The sequence below is a fragment of the Phaenicophaeus curvirostris genome, chromosome 6, assembly GCF_032191515.1.
Source record: "Phaenicophaeus curvirostris isolate KB17595 chromosome 6, BPBGC_Pcur_1.0, whole genome shotgun sequence".
Taxonomy (NCBI): domain Eukaryota; kingdom Metazoa; phylum Chordata; class Aves; order Cuculiformes; family Cuculidae; genus Phaenicophaeus; species Phaenicophaeus curvirostris.
Genome location: NC_091397.1, coordinates 39,104,233 through 39,118,145, shown reverse-complemented (window position 1 = coordinate 39,118,145; position 13,913 = coordinate 39,104,233). Strand labels below are relative to the sequence as shown.

The 13,913-nt window shown below is 41.4% G+C and overlaps 1 protein-coding gene across 1 annotated transcript in view; it reads right to left on the bottom strand.

Moving 5' to 3' along the window:
* SEPTIN7 (septin 7) overlaps window positions 1–11,655 on the bottom strand; it is a 293,329-nt gene extending 281,674 nt beyond the window's left edge. The window contains exon 1 of the mRNA XM_069859849.1: window positions 11,652–11,655. The gene's annotated coding sequence lies outside the window, so the exon portion shown is untranslated. The remainder of the gene's footprint in view (window positions 1–11,651) is intronic.
* Between the last annotated feature and the right edge of the window lie 2,258 nt (window positions 11,656–13,913).

Here is a 13,913-nt window from a genome sequence, read left to right as displayed (position 1 = left end):
TTTTTGGCAGGGATGGTGTGGAAAACTGTGGCTCTTTGCCACAGGTTTTGCTTTGAAGGAAGCATCTCTAACATTGTATATGCAGAAGGCACATGACCTTCATCAGTAATAGAAACCAACAAGGGGCATTTCAGGCAGCTTTTAATGATCTGACAGGACAGATATTTCAAGCCTCCAGAGTTTAATCATCTGTCACCATGAATTGCTGGGTTATGCAGAAACTGAATTCTGCTAAACATCTTCAGTATAGAAAAAGAAATCTCTACATAGCCCCATAAACTCATTAATTCCCCTTTGTTCTGATAGATCCAAAAATCACTTCAGGGTGACCACAAAGGTCTAAAAGTAAGTTCAGGTAATTCTGCTAGTGAAGGACAGCTGTGTCCTTAAATTCACTATACTTGAAAGCCTGAGTTATAGCACTATAATGAGTGCTTTTCAGTACTCAAATATGAAGATTTACCTTCAAACAGCAGCATTGAATAATGTGTCAGAGCTTATCCCCATACTGAAATGCACTGTATTTTTTTTTAGGAAAAAAAAACGGAATTAAAATACAGCTTTTAAAACCTCTGGACATGAATGAGAGACTTCTGATAAACTAAACAGAGTGTCCTTTTGTGCTGTTGAGGCCAGACTGTGTGACTTCAAAATGTCAAATTGCCTACCTCCACATAATACTGCCTTCTGTAGATTACACTGCATCTAGATAAGTACTGTTTATCTACAGCATCATGTAATTCATGCTTCTTTAGAAGAAAATCTTTCAGTCACTACTAAGGTTTTATGTAATAGGCTGTTATGTAACTGTAAAGTATTATTTGGGCAGATCAGTACTCACAGGATAAAGTAAAAGAGCATCTTCTTTTTCTTAAACATTGATATCATAGAATCATAGAATCACCAGGTTGGAAGAGACCCACCGGATCATCGAGTCCAACCATTCCCACCAATCTCTAAACCATGCCCCTCAGCACCTCATCCACCTGCACCTTAAACACCTCCACAGGGAAGGCGAGTCAACCACCTCCCTGGGCAGACCGTTCCATTGCCTAATGACCCTTTCAGTGAAGAATTTTTTCCTTATGTGGAGCCTGAACCTCCCCTGGCGGAGCTTGAGGCCATTCCCTCCAGGCTCCTACATTTAGGTCTGCAAAGAGCAACAGCCCTTTGAATGATATGATACCATCTCTACCCATACAGTCCATTACTACCACACAAAACCACAAAAAAAAAATTTATAAGGTGAAACTGTTGGCCAGTAATGGCCAAAATTGCAAAGGGTGCATGGAGGGGAGTAGACACGTAGGCTGTAAAAGAACTGTGGGAGGGTTATGGCTTGGGTGCAGTTGCAGTGTCCCTGTGGAGCAAAGGGCTTCTGCCACACATAATGCAAATGCATTACCTGGCTCTTCCCAGTACCTGGCTCTTCCCAGTTCATCCTAGGACAACCAATCCACATACATGTACATCAGGTGGCATATATGTTTCTTTCTTTGGACTGGATGTGATGCATGAGGTCTCAAGGTGAGGTGCGTTTAGATGGTTTGGGGATTTTTGTGCTTTGGACTCTCCTTGTGGAGCTTGTCATTCTGAGGTCTCCTACTGTCAGGTGTACTCCAGCAAAAGGCTTGTCAGGAAGTTAATCTGTCATGAACCTGCCTCTACAGCAAAAGATATCCTAAATAGGAAACCAAAAACTCACTTTTTCAAGAGTTGTACTTGTTTCTTAATCCTTCTTCAAGTCTGCATCTTCTACTTGCATCAGTGCATTTTTCATCTTCTAAATCTTGGGGTGTATCTCATCTTATTATGCTGCATTTCTAATAGCCAACATCAAAATGGCCTTGTGTGTGTTTGCTGTACAGCTGAGAGTGAAGCCTCACTTTGTGTAATGGTTTAATTATAATGTCAATGTGGATTCATTAGCATGACAGCTGTCACTGTAAATGGGTGAGCAGGGAGGCTTTTGGACCCCCTGGGGTCAGGGTAATTGATGTAGTGAACAGAATACTGTATTCACTGAACAATGGGACAGGTCTCCATTCTGACCTGGGAAGGGCAATCAGTGTAAGGGGGGAATCAATAACAGCTGAATTTTCATCCATGGTCAGATTGATTCAACCATGTTAGCCTCCACGTGCAGATTATGTTCTGCTGGAGCCTGGGTGATTCTAGCACACCCCAAAAGGAGGACGGGCAAATGCTGATGCTTTCATTTTTTAATATAAATCTTAAGCAGACACAGGAGCAGCTGCAGTTTTGCTCCATGACACTGATAAGAGGAAAAGAGGTTACGCCTGAACATCTGGCGGCAGTTCTTTATATTTGTTTTGTCATTGCTTCCTCACATATTTGTTTTGCCATTGCTTCCTCAGCTCTTACTCTTCTTGACATCTATTCTACAGTTTGTCTTCTCTTGCCAAGTCTTCCTCTGGAAAATAAGCTAATAGCACAGTATTGCTCATTTTCCTCAGAAAACTTTTCCTTATTGGAGTCGCACAGTATTCATGCTGCCTTAAGTCCTGGTAAAGGTTTTTGCTCTTTGATACCTACAACAGGCCTGGTCCTCTGCAAGGCTATCACAGATTTTCTGTAGATGTTTCTCCAAATGGAGTTTGTCTCATAATGACAATTGGTTCCTGTAACATTTACTAATCTATTTGTTCTTGTCTTTTCAGTGTTACTTGTACATTTGACAAAATGCATAAGCCAAGAAATACTGTTGGAAACTGCAAGAGTTAAGAAAAATAACATGTTACTGTAGAATCTGTTGGTGTTTTCTATAACATTTGTTAGATAACATAAATAATAAATTCAGTCCTGTAATGATGGAAAGTATTTCTTGAGTCAGGTAAAAGTAAGTTGAAGCAAAGGAATTGAATAGATTATACTTAAAGGCTGCACTGACATCACTTTCCCAAGGTGTCTTTTCTTTCCTTGTTGACAGGGTAAGAAGTGTCACCACCTTTTCTTCTTTCACTGAGATCCAGGTGAGGTGTACAGAGACTTTCTTCTATCCCTTTTTACCAAAAAAAGCCCATAATTTCCCATGAAAATAGAATATTCTTATTTGAAAATAACACCAGTACTAGGGAGGTCTGACTGAAGTAGAAATTCTGAGGTGAGCAAAGTAGAGTGCAACAACATTCACAGGGGTGCGCCTGGCAATACTTAGTGGACATTAAAGTGCCTAGTGAGATGGGAAGAGGGGCATGTATGGTAGAGTATGCTAAATGACCACTGTGTCGCTAACTCTTCTCTTGCATTTAAAGTTACTGCAGCTATCAACTGTCCTAAAACTCTTGCTCATGAAAGAACATGGCTCAGCTCCCTCAATAGGGTTCACACACTCCACGAGTGTGTCTGTGAAAGGCTGGACATGAGCCCTGGTCCAGTACTGAAAAGAGACCAAAGAAGAGAGGAGAGCTTTGTAGTAGCCAAAAGGGGCTTCTTTAGAGCTCTTCCAGCGACTTGCTTCCAGCCACACCTGAAAGCAGGAATTACATGAGAAATCCATATACTACATTTCCTCTCCATTAAAAACAAACTACAAGAAAATTTAACATAAAAAATTAATTTTGTATCTATCTTTCACATTTTCAGGTTTTCTTAGTATTTCTTAGTCTGAAGAATCTCAGGTATTGCTGGATACTAAGACATACAGTGCAGAGCTCTTTATTTGCCTTTATTTATCTTTGAATGTCGGCAGTGGACGTCAAGATCTTTCTGCTCTGCAGGGACATAAAGAATTTTAGTTAGGAGACTGACATCTGGGGAGAGGATAACAACAGCAGAGCTCTTCCTGCTCATAGCCCACCAGACAAAGGTGGGATTGCTGACTACCACAGATTCCATCTGTGGAAAGTTACCCCTTTCCACCTGTCAAACTATTCCTGACAAGCCTGTACATTCAAGTACATCTGTTTACAACACAAGAAAGATTTGAAAAAAAATTCTCTTTCCAAAGCTGAGATTGTTTGTTGCTTGACAAAAGCCATTGAAAAGGGTCAAAAACCCCCAGAGCTTCTCCTACTTTGGGATGCTTAACTTCTCAGGGGATGGGAGGAAAAATGGATTACCCAAGATACCATTGCAATGGGAGTACTGTATCTGGAATGACTGTCTCCGTCCAGTCTTGCTGGTGGACTGGCTCAGTGATATGGTTGGTTGGGAAGGTGTTTCACTTCATCAAAATTGTCTGTTTATGCTGGCTTCCTGGGCAAATACAGTGTGGATAACTGTTTCTGTTAGCTGGAAGTGTATTAGTAGAACTGGATTTCAGAAAAGGCAACTCATGGACAAGAATATAAATACTTCCAGCAGGAAGTAATGTTATGTGAGGGGGCCTGAATTCAAACATAAGAAAAAGTAAGCATAATTGCCTTCTAACTGAAGAAAGAGAGGGTGGGGTGGGGAATGAAGCCAGGCCCAAATGAACATCAGCAAACACCTTTTCCAAACACTGGGAAGAAGTGATATTCCAGTTAGTTTCCTACAGGGTAAGGGGGAACCACTGCAATAAATGAAGATCCCCTAACATGCATAGGGGCTGGGAGTGTGCAGAGTTAATCCAGTGATCAGAGGATTATTGCTCTGTTAAAAGGAAGCAACTTCCATGGTGAAACCAGACTTGTATAAGTCATTAAACAGGAGTCCTCTGTGCCTTTTCCACCTAAGGTAGCAACATTACTTGAGTTTAACATTGTACATTCAAAACTCATGTTTAAGATACAGTGTATATCAACCTGCACCTAGTGAACGTGTAATAGAAAATGAATAATATTGCTAAAGGATAGAGAAAGGAGAAAGTAGGATGACGGCACAGTCATATTGACTCCTGAGGAGTCTTGTGTATGCATACGCACATGGTGTCGCCTCTGTTGGTTGCATGAGTGCTTTTAAAAAAATTAAATTGCTACCATCAGAAGGGGGAGAGATGCTTGCATGATATAGGATTTGGAGAGGAGAGAAGGGGAGTAGGTAAGTTTGCTTTTGTGATTTAAAAATATCTATGGCTGTATTTATACCAGCCAGGGAAGTTGCGTTGCCGAGTCTTATAAGGCTTACAGAGGAAATGCAACACAAAGCAAGAAAAAAATCTCTGGAAGCACTTTAGAATGAACTTCAGAGAACAAAATATTACAAATTCTGCATATTGTGTGGTCTTTAGACGACTGCTTTGAGGGAGGAATGAAGAAAGGCTGTATAAAATAAAAATGTACATACATGTGCCTCCTGGTAAACTGGCCTGAAGTTTGTGAGACATTTTGAGCTTTCCATTTTACTTGTTTCTAGAAAGAGGCTCTGCTGCAATGACCCTTTTCCTATACTCCTGCTCTGAATAGTGTCAGGATTAAAGAGACCTTACAGCAGGAGGAGATGTTTCCTTTGGGGAAGAAACGGGAGGAAGGGAGAACCTCAATTCAATTTCCAATTCAATTAGAGTTTGCTGAGTAAGGCACTAAGAAGCCAGCAGACAGGTGCTGTGCATTTTGTGATGAATGGCTCGTCTAGAGCCCTCGCAAGAGTGTAAGTGATAGAAGCAGCCCAGACTTGGGCTAGGGAGGTTTACAAGTTACCTACACTCCAGGCAGTATGAGTACTGAGGAGAGAAAGCAGTGGTGCACTTAATGATAGTGTACTTGTCTCCAGCTTTCAAGTATCAGCCTAGGAACTGGTGGGCCATTCAACCAGGTAGAGACCCATGTGTTCTGTGTGACTAGCACTATGCACCGTGATGGGGTAAAGTCTGTCCAATAGCCCTTCTGCCTTTTCCCCTTCCCCTCTAAACCCTTTCATGATTCATAACCACTTTCTTCTGCTGGTTTTGGTACAAGTCGAGGGGGATGGTCTGGCTACAAATGAACAGTATTGTATGTCTCTGCTTACTCCTGACAGTAGATGTATGTTTTTGAGAACAGTGACCATCTCAACCAGTCAAAACCAATTTGTCAAGTGAAACTTCTGTGCTAGAAGATCCAAACTTGCCTAAATTTTTTTTTTTTTACTCCACAAGGCAATAAAGTACCATATCTAATAAATAGATTTTTATAGCCTCCTGGAAAACTGTAACAATGTGAAAGATAATTTCTTTAATGACATGCTTGTATGTAAATTCACACTGCAGAAAAAAAAATATCAAGTGATTTTTTTTCCTTCAGCTTACAACCATTCATGGACTAGTCCCTCTCCTCTCATCCTCCATGCAGCTAGCCATCAACAACAGAGCCTGCCACAGCTGACAGCTGAAGGGGATGCTGTGTAGCTGCAGCACTAGTGGCTCATATTTGGCACTTGCTATCCAGGTTTCTGCCACACTGCTGATCCATCGAAGTGGTTAACATAAGCCTCAGAAGTATGCCTAGCAAACCAGTCCTATGGACCAACCACATCAGTCCTGCTGTTTTGTTATTTGAATACCAAGTTCAATGTACAGCTGGCAGATTTATTTCATGATCTATTTTCTTCTGACAGCAGCTATGGATTTAATGTAGTACATGACTTTTTTTTCTACATAAAGTGTCTAGCAAAATGTGTTTCCAGTGATAAGATGACCAGTATAATTTTTGCATGAGGCATAGGCAGATTAGGAAGAAAATTTAATTAAAAAAAAAGGATATTATTCAAGTAACTACTGAACAGTACAAAAAATAAACTGACCTTCCTTTTTATTCAGACTTCTTCCAATGCTGTGACCCTTATGAAAGGGACTCTTGCAACAGCAAAATCTGTGTTACATCAATATGTCCAAGTCTACCTGCCCAAGGATCTGGATGTGTAACCATATCAAACCTTACTCAGAGCTGGTGTTGATTCTCTGTTAAAAATAAAGCTAAGACCTTCTCTCCTAAAGTCCTTCATTCTTTCTTAAGAGTCCTGTTTTCATTTCCCCCTGCTAGGCAATCTCCCTGAAATCCTGGGCACTGTCAAGAGAAATGATGACATGTCTTCTCTTGCAAGTAGACCAGAAGTCTGCGGTGGCAGAGTCAGAGCTGATTGCCTATCTTATCTCAAGTCGCTAGTCTCTAATTCAGGCTTTTGCAAACAACTACCAGTCCTGGGAGGGGGGTTGGCTTTTTTTTTTTTCTTTTCTTTTCCTGGAGCTACAGGCTAGTGTTTTAATGTACTGCTTTTCTGAGACTTTGCCTATCAAGGCTGAGAAAAATCCTATTGCCTTTTATATCCAAGCTGGGAAGGACTCAAATAAAAATTCAAGGTTCAGAAAGCACAGAAGATGAGAGGATGAAGGACAGGGGGGCCTTGTCTGTTACTCAGGACCTATTTTTCTTGTAAGCACCTCCGAAGCATGACAAGCCATGACTTACCAAGTAGTATATAAACGTCAAATCAAACAGAAGTATTAATTTCGTTACATTAACTTTGGAGGTTTGCTTTGCCCTTGATCAGTGAGCTGGTGATTGTTATTTTAAAATATGCTCAATTTTTGATGTATAAATGTTAAAGTAAGATCCATGGAAATAAAAAATAAAGAAGCATACTACTGAAGAAAGACTCCTTTGGCTTTAACAACTTTCTTCCTTTGTTGTGTTATGAAAGAGGTTTCAGAGTAGTCCAGTATCAAGACCTTCCCATCCCCTGTGACCCATAGGCCACACCCCAAGGATGACAGGCAAATAGTGTATGTCTGCGTATCAGAGTATTACCTTATAGACATTCTGAGAGTTTAGCTCAGCAGTACATCTTTTCAGTGCTCTACAGGGTGAGCAAATTGCTCCAAAATTTGTTGACAGCTAAGTGGAGCTTACGTGGTTCCATTTTCAGAAATGGTCATGTATTTAGACTTCTTGGAGTGGTCACAGTCAGGCTCCTTAGAGAAAATGGTGTGATCAGCTGCCTTTCCTGGTGCAATCTACCTGAAACATAGAAGATGGTATGAACTAACAGACTAAATGGTTTTATGGGTTTACAGTTACATTGTATGAACCTGTGGGCTGCAACACTAACCTTGGCCCAGTGCATCTTGGTATCTGCTTCTTACTCAAAAGGAAGGGGAGGATGGGAAACTGCTGGTGGAGAGTGGCATAATTTTGCTTACTAGGAGATGATCACAGGAACTTCCTGCTGTCAGTCTTAGATTATTTTCTTATGCAGAAGTTCAAAGATGCCATGAAAATGGTAAACCAGTATGAGTAGTCTGGTAAGCATGATAAGCAACCTTCCCCATGTGTGTCTGTAGTAAGAACACTCTAATATCTCCAGCTGGTGAATCTTAGACATGTGCATCCATGCAGTTATAGTCAACGTTGTGTTGAGGCAGGTTGCTTTGTCTTGCTTGTTCATGCACCAGTCCAGCTCTGATATGTGCTGAAACCAAGTGATTTTGTGTATTTTCTTTTCTCAGAGTTAAAAAACCTGCTCTCTCTAGCTTGTTAGACTCAGGTATTATGGTGAAGTCTAACATCAAGTTAACTTTTTTTTTTTCATGCATAATACTGCAATCAATACAGTGCCTAAAAGAAGTTCCATTGCAGAATGAAAGACATCAAATTGCGAAGTTTGAATTGAGACTCTCTCCAGCACAGGTTTGCTTTTAGGAAGGCTAGACTGTACCTACCTTAGCACATCAGTCTTGGGGAAGTGCACTTTTGAAGTCCATCTCCCATGTGTCCTCACTTAGCATGCTTTGGTTTGGGTTGTGAGGTAGTCCTGGAGGTTGCAAAGCATGTTTCTTCTGGATGAACTGAAAGCAGAGGATGTGTGCCCTGTGAACTCCAGCTAATGAATTCTGAAATTAGGGCCAGCTGGGAAAGGGCTAGTTGGAAGCACTTCCTAAGCGGCAAGCAGTGTGAAAGCTGGGTTCTCTGCATCACTTGCTTTGCTCAACAGATCCCCTCCTACTGCAATGTTACTGCTTGCTAATGCAGACCTGGCCTTAACTTTCTCTAAGATTTTAGCTTGCAGTGCATGTTCTCTTCACTTGCTTCCATTTTATTGCTTCAGTAATTTCACAGATCATTGAAACCTGACTGTCTCAATCCATGGGTTGGTTTTGGTTGGTCAGTTTAGGCTTTCAGTGGCTTCTGGGGTTTGGCTGGTTTTTCTTTACCATACTTTTGCCAGAAACTAGACATCATCTACAGCTTGTTTGGAAGCTTATCAGTCTTCTGCTTCTACTACATCCCAAACACTTTAATAGCTGCTTCTATATTGTAGTATGTGTTAATCGGTCAAATCTGCTCTCTGTATCTAGCACAGCATTTTTATCTGCAGGCCTATCATGTGCCCAGTTGTGCAGGGAAACTTGCTCAAGGCAAAATCTCTGGTCAGGCAAAGCCACAAAGAAACTTAATGGTACATTTATCTGCTGATTTTTAGTTCATATAGAAAAAGCAAGGCCTGGTGGCTCTTACGCACAGGCTGGTTTTTTATATAATACTATCAGTTTTGTGGCTTCTGAGGGAAGCTCTGCTGTGTTCTCAATTAAATATGTTTTCTGCTTAGTGCCAGACTTGAAATTCATAATGATGTGTAACATAAGATTTATTGCTGTGTTTGCATCATTATTTGATTTATTGTGATTTTACCATGTCACTTACTAATTTGGTTTTGATTTACACATAAAGGGTGGGATATTCAGTAGGGACCACTATTAACATAAGCCTTTTTCTATTGAAGCTTATGTAAGCTTAAATCTTAGTACAGTAAATGAGTCTCACTACTGATGATAAGGAGTCTTACCAACAGTCAGCTCTTCCTCAAAATCTTCTTCATTATAAATATAGATCCATCCAGTTTGCAGCCCTGCAAGAAGTATGACCAGTCTTCTATCCCTGTATTGACCTACTTCATAGCTACTACCCGTGTGCACTGCTATGGTACCCATGATTAACACTTCACAAGTATGTCATTCTAGCTGTTCTATTTCAAGCAAACAAGTTAAACCTTACAACTTTTGGCATGAATGCTCTTTTGCCAGTGCTGGCATATGTGCAATATTTTACAAGCATGCTACTAATCAACTTGCTCTCTGATTTATATTTCATTATCAAAAGAGTTGAAACTGTTTAGATAATTCATAGTGAGATACGGATGCTTTCTGTTAGTGAAATGAAATAAAATAAAAGTAACATCTATCAGCATGCAATATGACCATAAAATAAAGCACAGCCACAACATCACAAACCAGCACAACTGAATCACTGCAAAAAATGCATTCAAAACCTGCCTTTCACTTCCAATTCCAGTGGTACATCAGGGACAGTTTCAGCTGCTTTCTGGTAACAATAGTGTTGGCTTGTGAAAAACTGGTGGGGAGGAGAAGAGGAAGCTTTTGCATTTTCACAGTGTTTCAACGAAAGAAACATGGCTTCTTGTAAGCAAAACTAGCTATTGATCCTTGAGCTGGGACAGGTTTTTGCCTGGGCTCTCTTGCCGTAGTAGCACACTGTCCTTACCACATATCACCACATGACTGCTGTGCAAAGCACTTTCCACCATGACACTGTATTTTGTGTCCTGTGACAACATCTACTAACCTCAGAGAGGCACTGACTTGTGCCTGAAATGTGAGCAGCTAATTTCTTGGCCTCCACAGTGAGCCAAAGCCCATTGATGCCTTGGACAAGCAGTCCCCAGACCAGAAGGATCAGCACTTGCAACCACTCTGCCTGGCCACTGATGACAGATGCCTGTCACTCGGAGGCCAGATAATGTGCTGGGGATGACAGCTTGTGTCCCTCCTCTGAGCCAGCGGCACCCTAAGAGCTGGGTGTGTGGTGTCTCTCATCCCTGTCTCCTCTGGCACAGCCAGGCGGAGAGGCTGCCAAGCATGACTGTGAGATTGGATGACTAGGGGTGTTTCCTTCCTTCCTTCCAGGCAAAGAGAAAAAGATTTTCAACTTGTTTGGTTAGTCCCACTTGTACACAAATTGCTGCTCTTACTGGCAGGATCCTTCAAGTGACTTGGTTATCTTTATAATTAACTTATTAGTTGGACAACACATTGTGTGCCTAAGAACCTAAGCCAGTTCATGTTTAGATCAGCTAGAACACAGGTCTTTACCTAAAGGTAAAATGAGTACTGGTTTCAGACTAAGACCTTGGGATGTCAGAGGTTTTAGTACCAGTGTGATACAGGCTATCCTGACCACAATTTCCCTCTTCAGAAAACACCAAACTCAAATTCTTCAATCTTCTATGTCTTGTTCTGTTTACCAGAATATCTCAATGCTTCTTCGTGCTCTCAGCTGTCATCTTACAGATGCTAATATAGTAGTTATTCAAATAATTTCAAGATTTTATCTGCAGTATAGAAAAACCAAGGTTTATATCTTCTGCTGTATGTAGGTGACTGAAAATGAGTCAACTAAAGCCTTCTTATGTAAATTAAACCCTTGAAACCTTGTTAGATGAGCTTGTTTTGGAGAGCAGGGTACAAGGACCATGCATGCAGTCAAACCTCTTCTTATTGCAGCATCTCATCAAGGTGTCTTTGCATCATTACAGATAATGAGTTTAACACCTGGTGTCAATCTTGACAACTGCTCTTCAGAGTAAAATTCCTGCAATTTAAATTGTTGAGAATAACTCCATACAGCCACTGATCTAAAGACAAATAATCCTTGAAATCACTGCGTGTAAGGAATATCACGGAGTGTGATACAGTCAGGCACTGAGGAAAACATAACAGCTACCATGTGCTTCAGTAACTCAGAGGATGATAGGCAAATTCAAGCTAAACAGGCAAAGACATGGAAAGATACATTGTCACTAGGAGAATAGGAACTCAGAAATCTGTAGGAAGGTGCAAGCTTGCACCTACTCACACTCTGATTACATGTTTCTGATAGAAACAGGTGGGAATTTCTGTTGGCTCAGCATTGATTAGTTCGATGTAGAATTCAATGTAGAACTAGAATCTGACAACTTGTTACAGAAAATTCACTCCATGTGTTCACTATCTTGCGTTTGTTTACATTTCCTCAGAACTGGACAAGTCCTACTAGCAGATGCTAGCAAATAAGGAGAAATCCTAGTACCAGTCAATTCAAACTACTAGAAGCGTTGATTATAAATACCTTGGTGACATAAATATGCACAGCCAGGCAGCACATTGATCTGCATGGTAACAGAGACTGGAGTTAAGCTGTAAAGGTGATGAGGGCATTGAAAGGATTCTGCCCTTATGTAAACCTGTGCTTTTGAGATGATGGCACTGTGCTGGGATGCAGATGTGAAGAAAACCCAACATGCCTGATGGTGTTTGGATGTGGGTTGCTAAGACAACGGCCCATAGAGTGTGGAGGAGCACCTGGGATCTAGCACTTTGCTTTCCAACTTGGCTGTAGGAGACCAAACTACAGGTTTTGAAAGTGGGTGCAAGGGCAAATAGTTCAAGACTTGCTTCTCATGGTAGAGTCAGTTAATGTGCTCTGGGTGATATGGTGTAGTTTTCTCATTCACTATGAGAAAAGTTCAAGCTGCTGTCCAAACAGAGGTAGTAGTCACTTCCAGTTACTGCACATGTAACTTACCTGAGGACTGCAGCTTTCCATCCCAAAACACTTCACTCCTTACATCACTTGGCACAGTATGATCCTTCTGACCTTACCAGCCCTTTGGTGAGTACATCTGTATTTTTCATCTCTTTTCTTCCAGCTAAAACCAACTTGAAAATATTTTGGCACTTCCTCCTCCACAGTGAGAATTTGGCCGGGGTCTCTCTGGGAATAACTATCAGCCACTTGCAAAAGAGCCCAACCTCTCTGAGCTTGCCTGTGAGCCAAAGCTTTTATCAGGGAAAGTTTAATTCTCTGTAGCTCTGCTGTGACTTCTGCCTCTTGTTGCCTCTGCTGCACTAGATGGTGTGATTTAGGATTGATGCCTAAGAAGGGTCAGGGTGAAGGCATCTTCCCTGAGGGAGGTGGGCAAGGGACAGCCTGAGTACGCCGTCTGTTTGCATGCTGAAAGGACGTGCTGGAGAAATACAGCCAAGAGCCTGGAAGAGGAGGGGTACCTTCATCACTGTGCTCCAGGTTATCAAGGAGGATGACTGCCACCCTGCTGGGGCTGCACGGGTCACCTGCCCCTTCTTCCCCAGACGTCAGCTCCCCCCTCCTCAAAACTCATCTTCAAAGTCCTTTGTCCAGTTGAGCAGAGAAAGCTGTAAATCTGTACCCTTGTTTAGTGTGGCATGTACTCTGCTTCTAATCCAATTTCCCTTCTGTTTGTTCTCTGTACAGCCTCATTCGGCCTGACAGCTATTTAATAAACCTATTTGCTTTTCTTTGACATGAGGCAGAAGTGGTGGGTGTTGAAGAGCCGTAAGGCCCTAGTGGACAATGAAACCCTTTCCCACTCAACACTCTTCCAGCTTAGGACAGATAAATAGTGTAGAACTGGGAAATTAACCTATCCTATCTTAAAAGAAAGAAAGAAAGAGAGACTGAGAGAGAGAGAAAGCAGTATTCACAGGCTGATCCACACTCAATTCAAGCTGATTGCTTCCTCCTCCTAAATGAGAAATCCTCTCTCTGCCCTTTGGTGTACATCATACACAATTGTGAGAGGACTGACAATCATTTATACATTTTTCGGCTCTGTCACCAACACGAATGTAAGTCATTCAGGAACATCTGCATTTTAAAAACACCCCACCTGAGGCAGGAAGGCACTAAGTTACTCTGAGAAGTTTAGAGAAACTAACCTGTTAATTTACCCACTAGGAACATATATTACAAAGTGTCCAGTTTAGAAACTGTTCCATTTGGTTTTCATGAGTCATTTGTATGCTCACCTTTTTCTGTAAGTTCCTCCAGCAGAGTAAGGTTAGCATGTGGAGCACTGCAGCAGGTATCTCTCATGCATATTCAATTTGCATGCATCTCCTCTCCTTAGAGAAGTGAGGAGAAAAGGCTGGACCTCTTATGGCATAGCTGGAAGACACACAG